General features: G+C 45.8%; 1 pseudogene; it reads left to right on the forward strand.

Moving 5' to 3' along the window:
* Positions 1-5,985: 5,985 nt before the first annotated feature.
* On the forward strand, positions 5,986-7,225 carry LOC136465373 (auxin response factor 10-like; annotated as a pseudogene).
* Positions 7,226-11,072: the final 3,847 nt, after the last annotated feature.

An 11,072-nucleotide genomic window follows, 5' to 3' on the forward strand; every position in this document is an offset into this window, starting at 1 on the left:
AGGGACCTTGATTAGCCATCACCACTAACCAAGACAATAAAAAAGAGTTGGAAAGAGGGGTGAGGCGAGCCCCACGTTGCGGATCCCATTTTGGAGCTGGCCTCAAGAGCTAGAGGCAAGCTCGCGGGCCATAAGGATTCGGAATGGGTGACGCAGCTTTGACACTGACTCAAGCCCATCTATCGTGGGCTCTGACAGCTTATTTGAGTTTCCTTTTTTTCTTTTATGAAAACGATGTGGTACTAATTAACGAGGTTGATAAACGCGGGAGGGGTACGTGCTTGGATAGCAGTGGGAAAAGGCTCAAGACCATGAATCATGAGGCCTATCCCGATTATGTACAAGTAAAAAACAAGAACTAAGCCCAAATTTCACGTCGGCCCACTCCATCAGTCCTCGTGCACCTCCAATCGACTCCGCCCCAAGCTCCAATCCGCGGCAATAGGAAAAGGCGCCTCCTTCGTATTTATACCAAACACAAGCAAGATTGATTCTCGGATTGCTCCATCTGATCGCCGGTGAATCGACCCGACCAATGGGCTCCATCACCCGATGGACACGTTTTGAGAGTTGAGAGGTAGAGTGTCTGGTTTTAAAGTTTAATTAAAGCAAAAAAATCGGACTCTGGTGATAGTTCAAGTGGACCTTTTTAAAAAGAAGAAAAGGTCTAATTTACCTCACTCGACTATCGCGGTCATCAAATCTATATGGGTGTGTTTGGTTCGAGGAATGGGGTGGTCCATCATCTTCTCGCTCCTCACTTTTTGTATTTGGTTTGTGAAATAAAATTAGTTGATCCATCACCATCTTATTCCTCATAAGCTGATAATTAGTATATGCATGAGGAATGAGTTGGTTCCACCAAAATTTATGGGATGAACTCATGATGCATCACATCATGATGCATGGGGTGACTCCATAAACCAAACACACCATATATCTCTTATAACGGTAATGCTCACAAACCGGCGGATGGCTCTACAGGAGGCCCACATGTCCGCGCCCGTTCTTTTTATTAGCGACGTGGCTCCTTCTCATCCACATGACTTTGCGCTTCTTCTTTCTTCTACTTTCCCATTCTCATCCGAGCTTGGAGCTCTGCACCACGATGTCCACACTTTCCTCATGCTATCCTTCATTGATTGGCTATGGCTAGTGGGGATCGACAAAATCTGCTCACAGGAGCTTCAGCAACACACGTCCTAGCCTCACCGTAATTGGTTACCCCATGAATTGGCAACCCAACCCTCCCGTCGTTGCGTCGCAGGAGCCACCATGACTCAGCAGTCGGCACCACATCAGGTCGCCAGCCTTCTTCATCACCCTTGGCGCCCAGCAATGCATCTCCTGCCAAGCTAAATGCAATGCAAGGGTGACTCATGGAGACTCGTGCATCACATCTTCAAGGACATGCTTCTCACGCCCTATCCACGGGTACATCTACAAATTTTTTTATTGTAATATGACATTTTCCATGTCTATTGTTCATTTGTGATGTTGCAATTTTTACTTTTTTCTATTGTAATATGATGTGTGACATTTGCTATTTTGTGATGTTGCGGCTGTGATATTGTGATGTTGCAACTATTGATTTTTAGATGTCGCATCATTTTTATCCGTGCAACATTTGTTTCATTGTGAGATGTTACAAGAGTTCATGCAACATTTGTTTCATACAAGAGTTCTTTTTGTTTGTTGCACCGGTACTTTTTTATTTGTTTCGGTGGTATGTTGCACATGCTCTTTGTGAATATTGAACTTAACTTTTGACTTGAAGGTGGTTTGTTGCACGAGGAGTTTTTCTACTGTTGCAGGAGACTAACTAACATGTTGGAGTATTGCATCTCAAATGTTGCAAAATCTTATATTCTTGCAGTGGAGGTTTTAATTTGTTGCACAAGAACATAATTTGTGTTGCAGTAAATTTTTGTTTTTGTTTAAGTTCTAATCGATGACTTTATGGTCACAAGCTGGATCTCCATCTCCCCCCAAATTTTGCTGCTAGGAGACTCATCCTACGTGGCTACGCTGATGGACGCGTGTGTCTCTCTATGTCGTGCAGCCAACCACTGGCCTCCTTGCCGCTTCGCTCTTCCCCCTCGGTCACGGGAGAAGCTTAGCCGCTCCATTAATTATTAACAGTTCAATTAACGTGGGAAAAGAGCCGGATGGACGACGGATGCTGCATCCGATGCTAGCCATAGGCGGGCATGCATAGCAGCAGTAGCGCAGCAGCATAAGCAACAGGTGTGGCAGGCGCGTGCATCCAGACAGGGGCTAGCATCCGGATGTCCTAGCGCTATCCACACCGCTCTTATAATCCTAAGCCCCACTAGAATCCTATATCAACATACAAGTTATCCACCTCAGCAGTACACTAGCAAATGCAATTAGGATGTCCACGTCAATGAGAACACCATGTACTAACAAGCATTTAGTTGTCCACAATAAGATGCCACTCCATCCACTATATTATTTTATAATAGTTTATTCCTTCATATAAGTAATTATATATAGTCTAATTTCATTCTAAATCATTCATATTTTCCGCAGCAACGTGCAGGCATGCTTCTAGTTTTTCCCTAAACTATATCACCAATATTTTTTTACCTTCCTTAACATTTAAAATTATTTGTTTTTGCACCTTGGGTATTTTTATGGTGGTTTTGCTGATGTGGCGCTACATCATACTTAGACTGAATTGAAAGTTCAGAGACGTAAATTGGGCTAGAAATATTTTTAAAATATCCAATCATAAAAACAAAATTTCAGATAATTATTCAAATGGTTTTACATGAAAATATAATGCAATTAAAAATCATAAATTTTGATTTAATCTTAGAAAACATGTTTTACCTTAAAAATTATGAAACTAATTTTAATTTTTTTCTAAAATCATGCTCTACCTTATGGTGCCTAGCTTAAAATTGTTTGAACATTATTTTTTCTAAAAATGTTTGAATTAGATAGAGCATGATTTTAGAAAAAAACATAACTAGTTTCAAAGTTTTCTGAGGTGACACAAAGTTTTCTATGAAGTTTCTAAGACTAAACTAGATTTTAGGATTTTCAACGTAGTTCGATTTACCCTCTCCGACGTGGCGCCCAACAGCAAAACCATCATCAAAACCACCCAAGATGACATTCTTATCGATTGTGAGACGTCTGTGGTGACTTTATCAATCTCGAGGTTTTGTCGGCCCAGTCTTCGAAGATGCTCACAGGGGTGGGCTTTGCATGCGTGCGTTGATAGGGGTGGGTGGGTGTGTTGTGAGTGTTTGAGTTATATACTGTGTAATCGCAAAATAATTGCAAAAACAAAGGTTTTAAAAGCTGAGGAGGTAAAAAAACTAATTTTGTAGTTTAGGGAGGAAAACTATATAACCGAATTGGATTTTGGTAAAAAAAACTAATTTTGTAGTTGAGAGAGAAAAATCAGATGATCGAATTGAAATTTTTCCGAAATCAAAAAATAAAAAGAGACCGAATTGGATTTTGACAAAAAATTCTAATTTATAGTTAGGGAAGAAAATCAGATAACTAAATTGGACTTTTTTCGAAATCCGAAAATAAAAAGAGTTGGAAGGAAGGGTGAGGCGAGCCCAACGTCGCAGCCCACTCAAGGCTTCCTCTTTCTTATAATTCTATGGAGCAGGCCTCTCACTGAAGGCTTGTTTATAATGCCGTGGCATAAAGCGCCAGTGGCTGCCTTAGACTAAGGTCCAGAGAGGCCCAGCTTGCACGGGCTTTATAAGATTCGGAACGGGGCGGGCGGTGGCCCAGCCAACACAAATTCCTTAAAGATACACCCGTATGGGCCTTTCAACGCTGGCTCAAGCCCATGCACCCCTCCTCCCAACTCTGAAGCGTGTGTGATCTGACCGGTTATTTGATCCGGCTTTTTTGTTGCTACGGAAGCAATACGGTACTACTACGAATTAACGAGGTTGATACACGCGGGAGTACGTACGTGTACGTATGTGCTTGGAGAGTTGAAGGAAAAGGCTCAAGCCCATGAAGCACGAGGCCCAGCCTGATTATACATTAGTAAAAAGGCTAGAACTAAGCACATAATCTCACGTCGGCCCACTCCATCCGTGCCCGTGCTCCTGATCGCCGGTGAATCCACCCGATCGAGGGGCTCCACCGCCCGTTGGACCCGTCGGGGCCTGTAGCCTGTGGGGTCGGCGCTAGCGACTCGTCAGTGAGGTGGAAGTGGGACGACGACGGTGCCGCCACGTCGAAGGCCTGCAGGCGGCCGCCGACCCTGTCGAAGCGGTCGCCGTCGATGGTTTGGTGGTGACTGGTGAGCGCCCCTCGTTCTCTGTAGCCTGCTTCGTCCATCTGAAGCCTGGTGCTAAAACTGAGGGATTTTGGGTGCACCGCGCGGAGCAAGGATGCTCGAATCTCTAAGCACGGTGAGCGAGAAGTCCAAGATTTTCCATGGCGTGTGTGCCTTGTGCCCTGTGGCATGGAAAGGGGAAAAACATCGTTGATCCTGGAATATTCGCTTCCATAGATAGTCGAATCCTGTACCTTATGTGGAAATTGTTCGCTGGATTTGCCATCGTGGCTAGTTAGTCACGACCTCTAGTGCGATTAAACGGGCTAGTTCCTGGTAATTTAGTCTGGGATGTGTTGTTTTCAAAACAGTAGTTTTTTAACTAATAAGATAAAAAAAGGTTCCCCAGGCATTAGTTGTAACCAATTCCAAAAGGATCTATTCCAAAAACACTGACTATTTAATGGCCACGCCAACCAAGAAAATAAAGCAACAAGTCTATTTTACCTCCCGAACTACTTTCCTATCATAACTACAAAATCAGTTTTTAAGACCTCCCTCGGCCTTTAAAACCGTTTATTTTTACACCTTGGGGTGGTTTTAATGGCTGTTTTGATGATGTGATGCCACGTTAGAAGGGGGTGTGAATCAGACTAAGGAGAAAGTTTAGGGAAGCAAAACAAACTAGATTTTTTTTTAAAAATATATCCAGACAATCATAGAAATAAATTTGAAAAATTTATCCAAAATATTTTTACATGAAAAATAATGCAATTAAAAATCCTAAAATATGGTTTAATCTTGGAGAATTCATAAATAATTTATTTTACCATGGAAAGTTTTGAAACTAGTCTCATGTTTTTTTTCTAAACTCTCTTATGGTGTGGTGTCTAGCTTGAAATTGGATGAATCTTGATGGACTTATTTTAGTGCTTATTTGCTAGTAGAAGCTCTTATTATCTATTTAATTAGTCGATATTGATCGTCCGATTACGTAGAAGCACTAGGGATTGTCGTCATGACTATGTATGTACTATACGACAGGGTAGGAAGAAAAATCTAAAACTAGTTTCATAATTTTTCAAGGTAAAACAAAATTTCTAAGATTAAACCGGCTTTTGGGATTTTTATTGCATCATCAAAATCATCCAAGATGCAAAAAGGAAACGGTTTCAAAGTTGAGGAGAGAGAAATTTTATAGTCCAGGAGGAAATTTGAGTGGATTTTTTTTTGACAATAAAAAAGAGTTGGAAAGAGGGGTGAGGTGAGCCCACGTTGCAATCCGCAACACGCATTCACATGAGCAGGTCTCAACGTACTCCCCCACTCGAGGCTGCGGTCGCCTTCGAGCAAGGTCGAGAGAGGCTAGCTCCGTGGGCTTTATATGATTCGGAACGGGGCGGGCGTAAAAGCCCAGCCAACACCGTCCCACCTTGTGGGCTTTCAACGCTGGCTCAAGCCTATACACCCCTCCTCCCAACTCTGATGCGTGGGCTTTGACGAGTTATTTGAGCCAGCTTTCATGTTGATACGAAAACAGTACGGCACTAATTAATAAGGTTAATACAGGCTCAAGTCTATTAATTAAGTATGAGGCCCAGCCAGATTATACATAGATTAGTAAAAAGGCAAGAACTAAGCCCATAATCTCACGTCGGCCCACTCCATCCGTCCTCCTGATCACCGGTGAATCCATCCGACCGATGGACCCGCCGCGGCCTGCGCACCGCTCCGGCGGCCGGCGGGGTCGCCGTTGGTGACTCGTCAGTGAGGTGGAAGTGGGACGACGACGGTGCGGCCGCGTCGAAGGCTTGGTCGTGACTGCCTGACAGGCGAGCGCCTCCTCGTTCTCTCTCTGCGGCCTGCGCACCGCGCACGTCTTCGCAAGACACGCCTTGTCCCGCTTCGCCCCTGGGAGCCCGTGGTGGACGTGGGCGACGCCCTGATGACCGACGGGAGCAGGGGCGCCGGGGACGGCCAGCAGCAGCAGCGGCCCAGGCCGCTGATGTCTTTCGCCAAAGATGGTGACGCAGTCCAACGCCAACAACGGTGGCGGCTTCTCCGTGCCGCGGTTTGACTGCAACTTCGACCCGCCCGTGCAGTTCGTCTCCGCCAAGGACGTGCACGGCGTCGAGTCGACGTTCCGCCACATCTACTGGGGCAATGCAGGTAACCTACGCCCCGGCCTGCGGTTCAAGATGGCGTTCAAGACGGAGGACCTGTCGCGGATCAGCTGGTTCATGGGCACCATCGCCGGTGTCGAGGCGGCCAATCCCGCACGGTGGCCGCAGTCGCCTTGGCGACTCCTTCGGTAAGTAAATAAAAGAACGCGCACGCCATCACTCCCTCCATGTTCTTGCTATGAACAGTTCGATAAATCGTGGTGGTTGCTTGCCGTTCCGCACCTGCGGAACGTGAACCGCGTGTGCCCATGGCTGGTCGTGCTGGTGTCGAGCATGCCCAACCTTCCGCGCTTCTCGCCACCGCCGCGCAAGAAGCCGCGCACACCGCCGTACACGGAGTCCCACTCGGAGTGCCGGCCACTTTTCGACCCCGCCTTCCCGCCCAACCACCCCACCCGGCCACCCTGCCTCAAACCACTACCGGAACCGCCATACAGGGAGCCAGGCATCCGCAATTCGCTTCATTCTTTTCGGATCTCCTCCTCAGCATCCTGCAGCAAAGCCTGCTGTTCTGTGGCATCCCTGGCGACCACCAAGCCCCTCCCACGCCAAGGATCACCACCGACACCCGCGCCAAGGATCACCACCGACACCCGCGCCCCGCTGTCCGTCACCTGAGGCCAAGAAAGGCGACGACGTCAAGCCACCGGGGATAATGCTCTTTGGACGGACGATACTGACCGAGGAGCAGATGAAAAGCAGCGCGAGCCAACAGGAGCGGCTCGTCCAAGCCCGACTGTGGCGACGAGAAAGCGTGTAACACGTCTGATCGATCTGGCTCCGACGTCACCCATGGATGTCCTGCCAAGAAGAATTCGCCCTCCTGAAGATTGTGGTGGTCTTGAGACAGTTAAGCATCGTTGGGCTCACTCGAGGAGCTTTTGCGCGCCTGTCCAGCATGTTAGGCATCCACAACGCTGATCTGAGGAGCCACATGGCCTACCGCACCATCGCTGGTGAGGTGAAGCACGTCGGCGGCGAGCGTGTGCACATCAGCGATTTCATTGCGTTTCCTTTCTTTATACAAATCAAAGCCATACTATACAACTCCTTTCGATGTGATAGACGAGATAACTCAGTGATTGAATTAATGAGCAGACGTACATACCGGCTTATGGAAACAAATGTCCGGTAGAATAGGAAGAAGGCCAGCCACCATATCTGGACTCGCCTAAACAGCGTCATGCATTGCCATATGCACGATATACCACTACTGGAAACAGGGCCTTTGCCGAGTACAAACTGCTTTGCTGAGTGTTAAAAAACGGGCACTCGGTAAAAAAGGACACTCGGTAAAAGACTTCTTTGCCGAGTGCCAGGCTCTCGGCAAAAGTGCGGCACTCGGCATAGGTGATTTTTTTGAATTTTAACACTTTTTTAAATTAATTTTCAATCTAACACCGCTCGTTTTTTATTTTCAAATCTAACACTTTTGGCCGCGCCTATTGCCTGGCGCGGCGAAATGCCTGTGCCGCGCCATGCATGGTGGCGCGACGAGAGAGCTGACGTGGCGATGACCGAGGCGCTGATCGGTGACGTGGCAAGGTCTGCCGCGCCACCGATCTTGGCGCGGCTGCGCCGCGCCATCCATCACGGCGCGGCAGAGAGCGACCGCTGGAATCAATGCGACGTCATGGGCTAGCTACTCGTGGAAATGATTTCGTTTTAGGAAATGATCTTTTTCTACCCGATGCAATAGTGGATGCACTACTCGTCGCCTCGATGACGAGCTAGAAGAGAAAGAGATGGTGCGGCGACCGAGCAAAAGGACTAGAGGAAGCACATGCACCATGCCAGAACTGTGTGGGGGGCGCCGTGGGCGCACCAGCCGGCATCCGCGAGGCGGACTGCCTACCTCGGGACACGTGGCTGGGTTCGTGGGGTAAGTTGTCCTCGCACTGTGAGTCTGTGACTGACTGGCTGGCTGGGTTCACGGTACAGAGCAACAGGTTCACGGTACAGAGCACAATGTCCAATGTAAAGCTTCGTGCTGCCAGTCAGTCTGCTACACACCACGCCCCTATGCACCTGCGAGCCTGCGAAGTCATGTGTGAGTGTGACTAAAGCGCTTGGCCGTTTGAACGCTGGCCATAGCCGATCAACAATCTAATCCATACACGCCTCCCAGACCCCTTCTTTCTGGATTAAGTTCAGAAGAGAGAATATAGAGCACGAACACACACACATGCACGAGAGTGCTGCTGCTACTGAACTAAGGATACAACTGGTCCTTGAACTTGATTATATACAAATTCTAATCTAGTACAATAGGTGTACACCTAGGGCTAAGCCCATACCAGTTAGCATGACAAGAACTATGGCTATACCAACCATACTTCCTACTATTACAAGGCCATCCCTGCACAACATCAGCTTTCGCTACTTTCTTATCTACTATTAGCCTCACGTCTGATGCGGCGCTGGCGATGTGGAGAGCGTAGGGGCGAATGGAGTAGATGAGATTGGCGGGGTGTTTGGTCGCACGGACTAAATTTGAGTTCCGGTCAAATTCGATGTTTGACACTAATTAGGAATAATAAATATAGATTAATTACAAAACTAACTGCACAGATTGAGACTAATTTGTGAGATGAATCTATTAAGCCTAATTAGTCCATGATTTGATAATGTGGTGCTACAGTAAATATGTGCTAATGATGGATTAATTAGGCTTAATAGATTCATTTCGTAAATTAGTCTCCATCTGTGTAATTAGGTTTATAATTAACTAATGTTTAGTCCTCCTAATTTGTATCCGAACGTCCGATATGACATGAACTAAACTGGTGGTGGCAAGCTGCTGCAGCAGAACCGGACGAAAATAAGAACAAAAAAATAAGTTTACAAAGAACAAAAACAATATCAACATGTATAACTTCAAATAATTATACTACCAAATTATATTACACGATGAATCTAATGTAGTAATGTTTCATATTAATTGCCTTAAATGTTAATATTATTTATATAAATTTGATAAATTAAGAATATTTAACTAAACACTTCTTTAATTACATTCATTTCATTTATAGAACTGAGGTAGTAAACCTCATCAGACTATACCTAAAATAAATCAACTCATAGAATCATTGTAAGTCAAACTATTTTTAATTTAACTAATTTTAGAGAAAAAAATAACATCTGTTTTAGAGAAAAAAAAATCACAGCTAGTAAAAAGGCATCGAAATTCGAAAGGAGGCCCATGCCTCACTCCTTTACACACCTAGTAGTACACGTTGCAGCCGCAACACTAATGGACCGAACGACGGTGCCTGCCTCTTCTGTGTCCTCTTTCTTGTCTCTCTCTCTCTTCCGCGATTCCCGAGACAAAACCCCAGAGGGGCAGCGTAGGGCACTAGTTGGCACGCAGCCTCTGGGGCGTCATCTGATCTGCCACTGCCATCTGGCTAATGTCCTCCGCTGCAAGAAAAAAATCATTTTCCAAAGCAAAATTATTTCCACGAGGAGCTAGCCCATCACGTCGTATTGATTCTAGCGGCTGCTCTCTGTCGCGCCGTGATGGATGGCGCGGCAGAGCTGCGCCAAGATCGGTGGCGCGACAGACCTTGCCACATCACCGATCAGCACCTCGGTCGTCGCCACGTCAGCTCTCTCGCCGCGCCACTATGCATGACGCGACACAGGCATTTCACCGCGCCATAGCAATAGGCGCGACCAAAAGTGTTAGATTTGGAAATAAAAAACGAGCGGTGTTAGATTTAAAATTAATTTAAAAAAAGTGTTAAAATTAAAAAAAAATCGCATAGGCTACCCTGCGTAACGGTGTTCGGCCACGTCCCCTTTGCCGAGTGCCTGCTGTTAGGCACTCGACAAAGATTTTTTTTTGAAAATACTTTGCCGAGTGCCCCTGACACGGCGCTCGGCAAAGATTCAATATTTTTTTGAAATGTCTTTGCCGAGTGTCCCTGTGAAGGCACTCGGTAAAGAGGAAATTTCTAAAAAAAAATTCAAAAATCCTCTTTGCCGAGTGCCTTATTCTTGGCACTCGGCAAAGACCCCCTTTGTCGAGTGGCATGCCCCGGCGCTAGGCAAAGTTTTTTTTTGTTTTTGACCTTCAAATTTTTTTGTTGCCCTTTTAAAGTACCAAGAACTCCTTGTTAGAATTTGGGGATTTTTTGTGGCTTTTTGATATATTTAGTTACTTTATTTTGTTTACTTGAATTTTTTCGAAAAATATAAATTTGAACTGCATGTCGTACGAATAATAGAATTTAATGATTCAAAAAATGATAGTCATGTTACCGAGTGTAGTGTGAGGCCGTATCCAGGAATAGACCTGAAATTTCAGACATCTTGTTCACGAAACATGACCACGAACTTGCGTGCGAAGTGTTTTTAAATTCTATAAAAAGCAAACGAAGTCCAAAAATCATGAAACTTGTTGAGAGGTCGTGATATCGTATGTGGAGGCTATGATAAAAATTTTAGAAGATTTCATGCACGTTGTCACATACGATGCTTACAAACCAGGACATCTCTACATGTGTCACATCTTGTGAAGAATGGATTTACGCCGGACTACACCCGGTGGGTCCACCATGGTGAAGCCCATCGTATGAGAGAGAAGGTGGTGAGACCACGGGTGG

Source organism: Miscanthus floridulus, chromosome 7, assembly GCF_019320115.1.
Source record: "Miscanthus floridulus cultivar M001 chromosome 7, ASM1932011v1, whole genome shotgun sequence".
Taxonomy (NCBI): Eukaryota; Viridiplantae; Streptophyta; class Magnoliopsida; order Poales; family Poaceae; genus Miscanthus; species Miscanthus floridulus.